This window comes from Phocoena sinus, chromosome 17 (assembly GCF_008692025.1).
Source record: "Phocoena sinus isolate mPhoSin1 chromosome 17, mPhoSin1.pri, whole genome shotgun sequence".
NCBI lineage: Eukaryota > Metazoa > Chordata > Mammalia > Artiodactyla > Phocoenidae > Phocoena > Phocoena sinus.
Window position 1 is genome coordinate 22827961 of NC_045779.1, and position 15433 is coordinate 22843393.

Genomic DNA, 15433 nt, shown 5'->3' on the forward strand with positions numbered 1-15433 from the left:
CCTTGTAATAATTCAACATTGAAGTGAAGAATTTTCTTACTCTTTCCAATATGAAATAAAAGAATATTTGACAGGCTTCATGCTTTTGCTTTTATCTACAAATTATATGTTTTAAACATAATGGCAATGCTTCAAAACACAGTTTGGTACACGTCAGTAATAGCTCTTAATGACTCAGAAAGAATATAATAATCTACCATGATCAAAACTAATCTGCCATAAAAAGTACAGAAATATCAAACGGCTTATCTTGTAGAAACAAATCCAAATTAATTGCCTCATTTGTTACATCATAGGTAATATACACTTTAACATTGCCATGACTTTATATAGACATCTAGCTTCTCAGAGAAATTTAGAAAAACATTATCCAATAAAGTTTCATTGTGAAAAGAATTAACATGCCTAATGATGCAACTCCTAATTTTCTGTGGGTTTTATTAGCAACAATTATTTATTGAGTTATGGTATCTTGAGTATAACCAAAAAAAGAAATAAACTTACACTTTTGACTACCACTCTATTTCTTTGGGTAACCAGCACACAACACATACACACACAAACACACACACACATACACACACTGTCTTTCTCTCTCACATACACATACACACACTCTTTCCACCACCTGGCATGGTCTGAACATTGAACGTTGTGATTGTCAAAATATGCCCAGTACTACTAACATTATAACACTATGTATTAGAGCTTTTGGCTTCAGTTACATGTAAAACATAAAGTAAACATTAAATGTAGTTTATTGAGGTTGTGATGATTTGGAATTTCCATCACAATTCTTCAGAAACTTGTGTTTCTCGTAGAGCAGTAATCATCCTGATAGCAATAATGTCACTTATTGCTAAGAATATTTCTATCACTGTTGATCCAATTCAACATTAAATAGCTCCTTTAACTATAGAATTCTTTTTTTCAAGCAGTAATAACTTGTTTCTGCAAACATATGTGTCTGATTGTGCTCCCATTTTTAATAATTATTCAAGAAAAATTATGTAAATAAAAGCAGCCACAATTTGTGAGGGCTGCTATGTATCAGACTCCATCTTAGATGTTTTTTTTCTCATTAAGTCCTCACAATGATTTACCAAAGAAGCAATTTTAGCCCCATTATGGAGATGATGAGACAGGAGTGTGAAGGTATTTTAGCCACTTTCTAACCAAACTCACAGTGCATATGTTATTTCACCATTGTTTTTGTTCTCTTTTTGTGGAAATGGGCCACACTGTAGAATAATAAAAAATAACGTAGTAAAGTGGTGAAATGTATAGATAACAAAAGGCATAGTTTCCCTTCTGTAGTATTGTCTTTTCTTTTCTTCCTCAAAAACAAACTTAAAAGGAAATTTTTAGGTACATTTCTCCTCAGTTCTAATACCTAGCCAACTAGATGATCTATGATGAGATGGTATGTTCTTATTCTTAAACAAGTACCTCTATTAAAAGCTACACTACCAAATTATTTCAAACTGTGGCTGCTAATAATTTATTACTTATTTGTTCGTTTGTTTTTCTACAACCTAGAAATCATATGGTGATAAATCATTTCTCAACTATGGGAACCCAAGGATAGACCAGCACCAGTAAGACATTTGCTGGAGACTTGAAGAGATTCAATTTACACTTGCAATCTAGTAAGAGTTGTCAATTATGGATAATAAACAAAAACAAGCAAATAAAAACACTGAAAAAACAAAACTTGTTCTTGAAATATATGAAATGTTGATGAAGACAAAGAAGTTGAGACTATAGAAAATAATAATGATATAAATTAAAATAAATGATAATAAAAGTGTATAAAAAATTTTGGAGGAAACCTGACAAGAGGTGATTATCATCACAAATAAAAAAATTATTTCGTTTATAGTCATACAGTGCCTACCTGAACTAAGATTCAGTGTTATATTTTAATTTTAAAATCTTTAGTGTGGACACTTTTTGAAATCTTCTTTTAGTGACTTTTTTAAAATTTATTTTTTAAAGAAGATGTTGGGGGTAGGAGTTTATTAATTAATTAATTAATTTTTTTTTTTTTGCTGGGTTGGGTCTTTCTGTGTGAGGGCTTTCTCTAGTTGTGGCAAGCGGGGGCCACTCTTCATCGCAGTGCACAGGCCTTTCACTATCGCGGCGTCTCTTGTTGCGGAGCACAGGCTCCAGACGAGCAGGCTCAGTAGCTGTGGCTCACGGGCCTAGTTGCTCCACGGCATGTGGGATCCTCCCAGACCAGGGCTCGAACCCGTGTCCCCTGAATTGGCAGGTAGATTCTTAACCACTGCGCCACCAGGGAAGCCCCTAGTGACATATTTTTTGTCTTCATTCATGAGTAGGTAGGAATTTTTGTGAAGTCATGTGACCAATGCTTGATTAAAACTGCAACTATATTTTAGTATGCATGATTGGATAGTTGCTTAAGAAAATAACAAAACTGTTTCCATCTTAAGTGATTCTTTTCATTTTCCAATTTGTTTAATATGAATATAAGATTAGAATACACTGATGTTCTTAGAGGCAACTTTTGATTTTAGCAATTTTCTTTTGCCATTAATGTCACCAAACCCCTGAGGTATTTCCCTCATATCTACCTTCCTGAAATTCATACTATAGGGCAAAACAGAAGAGACTAAATCTATTCTCTTGGTTTTTATGCTTGGGCAAAGGCATTTGGATTATTTTTTCTAAAATAATTTTTAAGGCAACCCTAAACCCCATAGATTATCTCTTCATAAACTCAGAGTGAAATAGCCAACAGGCCGTGATTTGTCCAGTCACTACATCAATAATGAGATAAAACGATTCCCACTCACAGTCTACAAGTTGATTACAGATTGGCTGTGGGTTGGCTGCCTTTGCAAGGGATTGGCTCCAGACTGTGGGGTAGGTTAGGTCTTCTGTACCTATATTCGTATTCTAGAGCACCTATGTGGGTGATGCTCTTGTTACTCTTGTGCAGAGTACTGAGCACAATCTCAAGTGGACACTTGCAATGAAACTTAAGGTGTCCTCTCAGAACTAGCACTCTATCACATCTGAGCACATGCCATTTATCAAAGCGAGTCACCTGAAGCCCTAAAATCAATAGGGTAGGAAAGCATGCTCTGTCCTTAGGAAAGCTATAGCAAGGACAGGGAAGGAAGAATTGTGAATAAATAATACTATCTTAAACAAAGTATTAATAAATTACATTTATCCTTTTTCCGTATGCCTGTAGAATTAAATGATTGATCAGTTCCCCCAAATCTGGGCAAAAGTGGGCAGTGGCCCAATTCCTGGAAATCCCCACCCTTACCAGAAATAGCAGGAATATTCTTCTCGCTTGTTAGCGTATGAAATTATTTAACCCATAGAAACAAACAACCCCATACTCTGGGGTCAATCTCACTTTCTGAGATGGTCTGCATTTTACCTGTGGAATGTGTATCTCTCTAAATAAACTTGCTTTCACTTTATTTTGGATTGCTCTTGAAATCTTTCCTGCGTGAAGCCAAGGACCCTCACTTGGAGGTCTGTCCTGGGGACTCACATGGGTCCCAGGATGTGATATTTCCTTCTCCTGCAACACATTCCCACTTACTTTGTACATTTCCTCACTTACTTTCTTGAACACTTTTTCTAATCTGGCTCCCATCCTCTTTATGTACACAAAACTACTCTCACTAAGGTCACAAGGAGGTCAGTAAATCCAAAGGAGATTTTCAATGTTCTTCTTTCTTGAACTCTAAACAGCAATCAGCACTGTAGAATACACTCTCCTTGTAGCACTCTCTTCACAAGACCATGTCACATGGCACTCTTCTTAATTCCCTCCTTTCACGCTTGCAGCTAATTCAAATCTCTTCTGTTGATGTCTCATCTTTTACCTAAACACTAAATTTGGTAGGTCAAGTCATAGGTCTGACCTTCTTTTCTCACCCTGTACTGTTTCCCTGGATGACCTAATCCGCTCCCAGCACCATATGAAAGTAACTCACAAAATTACCTCTTTAGTCTAGAACTATCCTCTGAGTTCTACCTGGCATTTTTTCATCTATCTTTAAAGAACTTCAAATTAGTAAGACACCTTTGGAAAGTTGACCTCCTTGAAACCAAATTCTTTTCCATGGTTCTATTGCTGTAAAGGATGTCATTATATAGTCACCTTCTTTGCCTCATCTGTCAGTTTTCTTTTCTAAATACCTCATTCACTTCCCTCCACTCATTCATTTGCTTCCCAGCATGCTTACCCCCGTCATCTCATTAAGGTTACTGTTATCTCTTGCCTGGTGTACAATAGCTCAGATACTTGTATATCGGCACCATTTATGGCCCCTTCTCATCCTGCAACCAGAATGACTTTTGAATATTCTAAGCCCTTCCTATTGTTCTAAGATAAAGTCCAAAGCCCTTAATCTGTAAGGCCATGCAGAACCTAGCCCTGTCTATTCTTCCAGACTCAACTTGGGCCACTCTTCCCCTTGCTGAAAACTCTCCAGCCTTACTGGCTTATTTTAGTATACTAAAGAACTCATGGATCCCCTTTCCATAGGATCTTTCCACATCCTATTCTCTGTTGGGAATGTTCTTTCTTCTCACTGAATTTGCTTCTTCTCGACCTTCAGACCCTCTCCCCAGAGAACCCTTCTTTGAATTCCTGATTTAGTCAAATCATCTGATTATCCCCACACAACACCTAGTGTCATTCCTTCATAATACTTATAATAGTTTTAATTTTTATTCATCTTGTAATTTCTTTTTATTTTCTATTTCTTCCACTGAAGTGTCAGTTCTGTGAGTTCAGGAAACATGTCTGTGTTGTTCATTTTACATTTCAGACACCTAGAAAAAGCTTCACCCATAATAAGCACTCAACATATATTGGAAATGAAAAAATGAATGCATGAGTTACATAAAGTTATACAATTCTAAAAGCCTGAAACTGGATGCTAAACAATTATAACAAATTGCAACTGGAAAATATTTGTGAGTTTTTTAAGAACAATACTCTGAAAACTTTAAATCTTACAAAGGTAAATTCACACAATGAGCTTGAACTGAAATTAGTTGAATAAAAGAACAGGTTGAAATGTAAAGTAGATAGCTAGTGGGAAGCTGCTGCATAGCACAGGGAGATCAGCTCTGTGCTTTGTGACGACCTAGAGGGATGGGATAGGGAGGGTGGGAGGGAGGGTCAAGAGGGAGGGGATATGGGGATATATGTATACATATAGCTGATTCACTTTGTTGTACAGCAAAAACTAACAACATTGTAAAGCAATTATACTTCAATAAAGATGTGAAAAACTTTAAAAAAAGAGCATGGTTGATATCATCAGCACCATCTTTACTTGTCTGAAAAATAAGGTACACTCAGCACAAAATCAACATTTTCATCAATACCAACAAATTGGTATGGCTTGAATAAATTTCAGCCCAGGAGGATAATAAAGCATTTTCCAGATATCTCACAAAATACTCAACATTCACTGCATTTTTATAAGAAAGAGAAATAAATAAAACTGCATGGTGAGGTGAAAAGAACAATGACCTGTTAGCCTAAAACTTAATTTCAGTTCTACGTCTAAATAATAGTTTGCCACTGAGCAAGTTTCTTCATTTTTTCTTGTAATTAGTTTGTAAAATAAAGAAATTAATGATTTCTACATTCTGTCAGCTGCAACAGTGTATGAATAAATAATTATTTTCTTGCTGGTGCCAGGAACTCTATTGAGAGGCCTGATCCTCTGGGGTTCTACCAGATCAATTGCTTAGAAATGGCCTAATCGTACAAATGGCCTTTGCTACATTATTGCAGGTGAGAGGACATTTCAGAACATGTGTTTTTGTATTTGTCTTTTCATTTCAGTTCAGTTACATATGCTGTAACTTCAAGGGGAAAGGTCCCACTGTCCAAAATTACACCTTTTTTTTCCACCTGGCTTAAGTCTGGAAAAATGATTTAAAACTTTACTTTGCAACTTCAGTCAAGATAGCATCAAGGGTTTACCCTTTGATGCTCCCTCCACTCCAGATATATAGAATGATAGATAAAACATCAAAGGATAAACTTTTTTTTAAAAAATACCATGCTCAAACACAAGATAAAGATGTCTGTTGGCCAGAAACAAATTAAGTGGGACTGAAACCATGTGCATACTGGACTCCAGATCTGGAAGCGTGTTGAAGCAACCTGGAGATTTTATTGTTCAGGAAAATGGCAAGAGTTAGGAGCCAGAGTTGCCTAATGTAACTGGGGACCAGATACAGTTTTGGAAAGTTGCATAATAAAGGAGGTAGAAAAATGCAATCTCAAACCAGACAGTGGGTGAGGATATTCTCTGACTTAGTGATGGTACCTGCATTGTATCTCATATCACCTTGGTTAAGGGGCCTGAGCTCCAAATTCAAGATCAGGAAATTTTCTGGGAGCCCTGGGCAACTGAAAACCCTCTAGAAAGACAAATAACAAAATTAAACTTTAGGAGAAATATTGATATCAAATGAAATTTGGAAAGAACTTTAAATATGTTGATGGTCCTCAAAGAGATAAATCAAGGAATAACATCTATGAAAAAGAGCAAAAAATGTGAAATCAAAATGAGCATAGATGAAGAAAAAGAAGAGTAAAATATGTTTTATTAGAAATTCTAAATAAGGAGATTTTTCATTGAGAAAACCTAAATTGATATTAAGTTACTAGGCACAGCTGAAGAGAGAATTCGTAAGTTGAATCTACATGTTTTGACAGAGTTTGAAAGGTTGAAAATAAGGTGATGTCTCCCCTAAGTTTGGTGTTAGTTCCTTAAGACCAGAAACTTTTGTTCATTCATACAACAAATATTTATTTAACACATATTTTGCTTAGCTACCTCAAAATGAAGTTTTTCAAGCAGCTTCTCTTTACCTACATGTTATCAAAAGCTGCAAGCTAAAAGCATAATTTCCTTCATTAAGTAAGCTCATTAAAATATAGGTGTCAGAAATATTTTTTACTGTTTTGTTATATCAAGTCTATCTTACAACTCCAAAATATGCAGAATTTCTCTTACAGTATTGAGAGTTATTTTAATGTCTTGATGTAAAATTCTCTGTATTTTAGAAAAGATTGAATTGATTACTCCTAAGTGAACCCGTTTATTTCCCAAATTATTATATGTTTCACTTTTATCCAGAGACTAGAAGACTATATGCCTCCACCAAAATGGAGGAGTTCCTTGAGTGCAAGGATTTTGTATATTTTGTTCAAGTACCTAAACTCAATAAATATTTATTGAAAAATTAAATGGTGCTCAAATAATAACTTGGTTTTAGAATATAGCAAGAATTGAAATTGCTGATTTTTTTTATCATAAATCCCACTACTTTATTTTATTTATTTATTTATTATTGCGGTACGCGGGCCTCTCACTGTTGTGGCCTCTCTCATTGCGGAGCACAGGCTCCGGACGCGCAGGCTTAGCGGCCATGGCTCACGGGCCTAGCCGCTCCGCTGGGATCTTCCTGGACCGGGGCACGAACCCGTGTCCGCTGCATCGGCAGGTGGACTCTCAACCAGTGCGCCACCAGGGAAGCCCTACTTTATTTTAAATGCTATAAAATTTTCTTTTATGTTTCTCTTTCTTAAGAATTTAATGCACATACAAATTTGGATTATTCAGGCAGAAGAAACTGTCTCAAGTAAACTCAAATAGAAAGAGGGGTTTATTCTAAGAGAACAGCAGTGCACATAAAATCCAGAGACTGAGACACAAGAGCACACTGAGACAGTATCAGGCACCTCTGTGTCTGTTCCTCCCCAGCATTTGCTTCATTCTTTCCCCTTGCCAGCCCTCTAGTTTTCTCAACTCTCCATACACCATGGTGGAAAACGAGACTTCACAATTGTTTTATTACATTCAAGTTTCCAGCCACTAAAACTGGAAGAGCACAATAAAATATACAGATTGCTGTAGACAGGTGCATTGTTCAAGCTTGAGTAGATGTTCCCCCTTAAACCAATCAACTGTGGCCAGAGAGATCAGGACCATGAGATTTTATTAGAGTTCACTGGGTTTGGTCAGACATCTTAGTCACAAAGAACTCCTGGGGAAAGTTAAAGGGTTTTGGTTAAAGACAAATGAAGCTGAAAGACCTTCCAGGTACAGGGTCAAAAGTTTTCTAATAAAGAAATAAAGGACCAGACAGTGAAATTTCTGGTAAGTCAGCCCCATACAGTGGGAACCAATATATGTTGACAAGACCTTGGTGCACACATTTCTTACGGAAGGCAGATGATTGGGCTACTGCCAAGCACATTTCTCAGTGTTAATATTTGGGGTGTGTGTGTGTGTTTGTATGGAAGTGTGTGTATTCAGGGAGGAAGAAGTTTACTTCTGCCTCAATAATTCAAATTAATATATGTATCAAATTCTTAAGAATTTCGGGGAAGAAGAAATTTTTCTCTGCTTTTCTAGGTTCTTCTGGCTGCTCTAAGAATTAAATTGGCATGAGACAGATTAACAGGAAAATATCAAACTAAAGTTTAATAACATGTATACATGGGACAGACCCAGGCAAACTGAGTAACTTGCCAAAATGACTGAAACACTCACCTTAAATACCATTTCAGCTAAAGACAAAAGAGGATATTGGGGGTAGTGGTTTGGGACTCCAAAAGAGAGGAAGGCAATTGAAAAGGTTCTCCCTGAGTCTTTTGGGCCTTGATTGCTTTCAGCTCAAAATAATTTACATGACAAAGAGACACACTTTGGGGTGACAAACTTTGCTCCCCTATAGAATATATGCATATATATATATACACACACACACACACACACACACACACACATATGCATGTATATATACATAAATATATGTTTACACACATAGATATAAACATGGAATAACATATAAATATAGAAATCCATAAAAATATAGAAATAACTCTAAAACAATGAGATGATCTAATATAAACATTAAAAAATTAAATTTTGTTTGAATTTAACAAAAAAAACTGAGGAACTTACTAGTCTTTGCAGATAAATATATTTCATTAAAAATATACGTGATTTTACAATATCCCTCTATTATGGCATTCACAAAATACTTCTCCGGTTCACACATCTTTGATTGTCTTTCTGTGGTGAAAGAGGAACTGATAAGCATTCTTATATGTCTGCCCATCTCACCCCTCCATCATTTTTAAACCTTTGATACTTGTAATTATCTTTACTGTGTCTGGATGAATGAACGACATTCACATTCTGATCTATTACAATTTCTTTTATTATTTAGTCTTTCATTATTTAGTTTCCACATATTAGAGGGTTAAATATTTATTAAAAGAATTTAAATCTTAAAGCCATTTACCACAATTGTTCCATTGTTAAATTTTGTCTTTTAATCTAGCTTATATTTGGCAGGATTCAGGTTTACTTGATTTTCTTTTTTTCCTTTTCTCCAGAGGGACTTACGGGTAGCATGTGACCTTTCCTCTTTGAGAAAGCCTCTCTGTGGTATTTATTCTTGAAATATGACTTGGATGAATACAGTAAACTTGTGTCACACTTTTACTCCTTCAGTAATATATAGACATTCCTCCATTGATATTGCTATGGGAAAGAAATGAAGTCACCTGCATATTCTCCCCTCATGGGTGATATTTATTTTTTGACCAGATGAACCGAAGAATTCTTTTTTTTTTTTTTTATTTTTTGAGTTCAATGACTTACCTGGGATGGGTCTCAGTTCCTATAATTCTGATTCAATTTGCCTTTGTATACCAACAGTCCTTTAAGTTGATCAATCTAGTCTTTTCATTTCAGACAAATTTCAATCAACTGGGTATATGAAAACACTTTTTCCTATTTCATTTGTTGAATTCTCTACTTCAAGGACTTGTAGTTCTGTGCTGGATTGTCCTTTTCTCCATTGCTGGAATATTATATATTATATCCAATAGCTCATTTAATCTCTTTAACTTTTTTCTGTATTCAGTGTGATCGATATTGTCCTTTAAACCTTGTCCTCTTGGTGTACCAGATTATACACCAAAAACACTAGAGCAATACACACCACTGGTCCCCAACTTGGGCTTTGAATATTGACTGAATGATAGAGTCTCAGCCCTCCCCTCATCTACCCAAAATGATTTATTTTCTGGGAGGGGCAGGAAAACCTACAGTTAATTAAATAAAAGCAAAAACAAATCTTTCTCAGGTAGCTTGATTCACAGTCAGACTGGAAATCACTGGCCTTTACCACTCTCTTCCTTGTACTCTCAAAGCCAGAGAGCTCCTCTGTGCCTCCTTTTTTTTTTTTTTTAATATTTATTTATTTATTTACTTAGGCTGTGCCGAATCTTGGTTGCGACAGTCGGGATCATCGTTACTGCATGCAGGATCTTTAGTTGCGGTGTGCGGGATCTTTTAGTTGCATCATGAGAACTCTTAGTGGCAGCATGCATGCGGAACCTAGTTCCCCGACGAAGGATCGAACCCAGGCCCCCTGAATTGGGAGTGCAGAGACTTACCCACTGGACCACAAGGGAAGTCCCTGTGCCTCCTTTTAAGTTAGCTCTCTATCAATATGTCAGCGCCAGCCATGGTACATTCACCATACAGTCAGGTCAGCTGAAAATCAAACAGTGTCATGGCCAGAGCACTCTCATATGTGAATATCTGAGATGAATAATAAGGGACACTCTTAACATGTGGAAAGGGTCCAGAATCACATGGCTGAAGGCTCCAGGAAGAAACATCTTCCTCTTCATAGTTTTGTCAGGGCCATCTTTTCTGATCTTCATCTTTACCTGTTAATACCATGAACTGAAGTAAGAGAGATGTCAGGATCATCATCCTTTCCTGCTTTATTAAAATATTTATCTACAATTCCAAATAAAGTGAAAACCTAGGGTAATCAAGCATACCAGTTTTTGATTCAAAAGTTAAAAGTATTGCAGAGAGAATTTTTTCCATTGCTCTGAACTATTATGTTTATAGATCTCACATCAGAAATAGAGAAGAGGTTAAGCAGGGAGAATACTGTAAGAACAGATGCTCTGCTTGACCAGGATCCCTTATTGCCTGAGGTGACAAAGAGGCCTGGGGTCAGGCTCATTTTATGCTTGTGCCTGACCTTTCAGGACATTTGTTTTCCTTCTTCTTTGATTGGACGTGCTTAGCTGTCAGATTCATGTGATTTAATTGAGGCTATAAACACAACCTGCTCACATCATTCCCCAACAGGTCATCCTTTGAAGCTGCAGAGACACCCCTGCCCTGGGGAATGCATGACAGTTCTCTGCCTCAACTCTGATAAGAAGGATTATAGGATGACCAGTGCCCATATTCTCTCACTGAGTCAATATGCTTTTGATTTTCTGAAGTTTAATTTCTCTGCAAAAGAAGGTTTCTGTATCTCATATTATCTAACGTCAACTTTGCCCTAGAGAGAGCGGACACAGGGAAAAGAAGTAAAATCAGAAGCACAGAACTCTGATTTTACCTATTACCCAAGATCACCTTATTCACCTGTCTGATAATTTTCACCATTTTTAAGAGTTTGTTTTTGCTCAGCATCTTGACTCCTATCATTTTGGTATCATTGGAACAAGTGCTGTATGCTGAGGGCTACATTGGCCTTTGTAATCAATTATTATTTCCTCCCCAGGCAAGAGATGCTGAAGGTCAGAGCTGGGACAGAGGTAATAGTTATGGATAGGCGAATACGTAGCAGAGAGATGTGTAGAAGCTAAAAGCATTTGGATTTGAGAGAAGTGATGGGGAAAGAAGGGCCAGATACGATTTCTGGCTTTCAGCTTAAGTGACAGCATAGATCATGTGTCTCTAACTGAAAAGAAAAACTTGGAAGAACAGGTGTGAAAGAAAGAGTTTAAGTTCAGTCTTGTACAGATTTTATGTACCTGGGGAACAGTAGAATTGTTCACTGGCAATTTTATATGTTGAGGTCTTAACTCCCAATAACCTTAGAATGTGAATGTATTTGGAAATAACATCGTTTCCGATGTAATTAGTTAAGATGAGGTGAGACTAGAGTAGAAAGGACCCCCAATCCACTATGACTAATGCCCTTTTAAAAGGGAGAAATTTGGACACAGACACACACAGGAGGAGAACATCATGTGAAGATGAAGGCAGAGATTGGGTGATGCTTTCACATGTCAAGGAACACAAAACATTGCTAGAAAACCACCAGAAGTTAGCAAAGAGACATGGAACAGATTCTCCATCACAGCCCTCAAAAGGAACCAACCTTTCTGGCACTGATCTTGGATTTCTAGTTTTCAGAACTGAGAGATGATAAATTTCTGTTGTTTAAGCCATTCAATTTGTGGTTCTTTGTTATGGCAGCCATTAGCAAACTAATACACTCCCCACCTCACCCCCACCTCCACTTTGAAATGACTGGTAATAAAACAGGCAAATAACAAACCAGGAAGATCCATGACATCAAAGGCCATGGTATCATTGTTTGCCATGGTGTCCCTCAGCACCTAGAACCATGCATGATACATATCAGATAGTGGCTATTTTTTCAGTGATTCGTTAAATGTATTCAACCCACGTGCCAGCAACCATATACATATTATTTTTAACTTCTGCAGCAGTTGTGCAGGTTAGGCACTGTTAACCTCACTTTTATGACTGTAGAAACTATGATTCACGAAAAATGATGTGTGAGACAAAATGAGCATAAACTTTAGAGTCAAAACGCTCTCAGATTGAGAGCTATCCCTGGCATTCAGTCGTGGCATGACTCTAAGCAACTGGTTTAACCAGGGTGAGCTTCATTTCCTTCATCTGTAAAACAGGGATGATAATAACATATACTTCAAAGGGTAGTCATGAAGATGAAATGAGATACGATATGAGAAGCCACATGGAGCAGACAATACACAAAATTTAGTCTTTTTTTGTTATTGTTGTAGAAGAGCACTTAACATGAGCACTGCCCTCTTAATATTTGCAGAGTACCATACAGTATTGTTAACTTGTAGGCACAGTTTCATACAGCAGATCTCTAGAATTCTTTCATCTTGCATAACTGAAACTTTATATATATTGAATAACAACTTTCCATTCCATCCTCCCCCAGCCCCCGGCAACCACCATTCTACTCCCTGCTTCTATGAGTTTGACTATTTTAGAGACTTCATATAAGTAGAATCATGCACTATTTGTCCTTCTATGATTGATTTATTTCACTTAGCATAATTTCTTCCAGGTCTATCCATGTTGTTGCAAATGGCAGTATTTCCTTCATTTTTAAAGCTGAATAATATTCCATCTTATGTTTAGACCACATTTTCTTTTATTACCCAAAGGCACACATTTCAATAAACAGCTGAGTCAAAACTAAGGCTCTGATCTATTGAGTCTAAGCCTGAAATGTTCCTTTTAGAATTATTCCCAATATATCTTGTCTGTTCTTTATCAAATAAACAACCTTTAGAAGTTAAAACTCCATTTGTATCGATGAGAACTTAAACTTTCCACCTTCTTTCTGAGAGGACTTCACATGATTGAGAGTTCTCTGTTGTTGGAAGCAGAGAGCCCCAGCCTGGGAGGAATACCCAATGGAAAATGAAATGAATATCAGCAGCTGGACAGGACCAAGTGACCAACACCCATGTTTTGCAAAGTGTAATGAGTGGGTCTGGAGGATCCACAGAGGCCCATTTCTTTGAAGAGATAGCTCAGCCAAAAGCACAGAGCCTCCAGCTTTCTCCAAAATTTTTGTTCCAGGCGGAAGGATGGGGCTTCCCTGGTGACGCAGTGGTTGAGAGTCCGCCTGCCGATGCAGGCGACGCGGGCTCGTGCCCTGGTCCGGGAAGATCCCACATGCTGCGGAGCGGCTGGACCCGTGAGCCATGGCCGCTGAGCCTGCGCGTCCGGAGCCCGTGCTCCACAACGGGAGAGGCCACAACAGTGAGAGGCCCGCGTCCCGCAAAAAAAAAAGGAAGGATGAAGCTTATTGACATGTGGATGCCTTCGCACTATAAAATAAGCATAACATTTTCAGTTTTGCCTATTTATTTTTATGTCAAGAAGAAGCTGTTAAAATACATTAGTGACCAATCATCACTCAGTATCCTTCTCCCTTGTTGCCAAGAATTCTCTCATAAAAGATGACTAAGACCAATATTCCAGTTCTTGGATGCAAACGGGTACAGAGTGAGACAGTCATGAGTCACACTCAAGCTCAGCAGGTCAGGAAAATACAGTCTGCTTTCTTTATTTGTTTAAATCAAACGTAACATTTGAAATCCAAAACATATGTTGAATTATTTCTCTTAAAAAATATTTGAGCTAAGGTGTATATAAGGAAGGTTCATTGAACAGGTGAAGTATTTAATCATGTATCTTCCTTTTCTTTCTAACATATGTTTATGCCCAAGGAGAATAGCATATCAATTTAGCAACAATCCTGCCAGAATTTAAAAAAAAGAAAAGATCAGGGGCTTCCCTGGTGGCGCAGTGGTTGAGAGTCCGCCTGCCGATGCAGGGGACACGGGTTCATGCCCCGGTCCGCGAAGATCCCACATGCCGCGGAGCGCCTGGGCCCGTGAGCCATGGCCGCTGAGCCTGCGCGTCCGGACCCTGTGCTCTGCAACGGGAGAGGCCACAGCAGTGAGAGGCCCGCTTACCACAAAAATAAAAAAATAAAATAAAAAAAAAAAAAAGAAAAGATCATTCCATACTTACAGGATGCTTTTCTTGCATATCAAGAAATGAAAGTCTTTTTTCAGATTGTTGTGTTTCACTTGGTGCTCAAAATAGAGCTCCCGGAAACACTGGAAAATGAACTCATGTAGAGAGCTGAGAACCTACTGTTAATCAGTGCTTTCTCCCTAAATGTGAAAAACACGCACATCATTCTCTTTTCCTTTCTACCCTTCATCCTCCTCCCTCTTGCATTTTGATGAGGGCCACTGTTACTATTTCCATTATCCGAATTTTAGGATTTCACAGGTGAAAGATGTAAGGCTGTACATCTCCAAGGCTGACCTCCTTGGTTCATGACAGATATTGAGTTTTAGTAAACTCCACAAGGAAAATGCTCGTTGAATTTTAACAGATATTTTATGCAAAAATTACTACAACCTTGCTGACACTGAGAAGAAACATTATAACTGCACTATAGTTAATGCTCCTTCTGGATCTAGACTCCCAAAATGAAAACATAGATAACTGATAAGTTTGGATGTAGAAAAAAATTCAGCAGTAAGGGAACATCTGCAGTTTTATATGCTAGGGGAGGCTATTAATAGACTCTTGCCAGCTTCCGCCTGGGAAATGAAGAAAGAAGCTAAATCTTGTATATCTATAGAAGTTTCATTTTTAAAATGGCTTTCTCTATCTCTCTGTGTGTGTGCCTACGTTTGTGTAACTCCAGTATTTATTCTTGTAAATAGTAAGTCAGGCTTTGGAGTGTTTTATAAAAG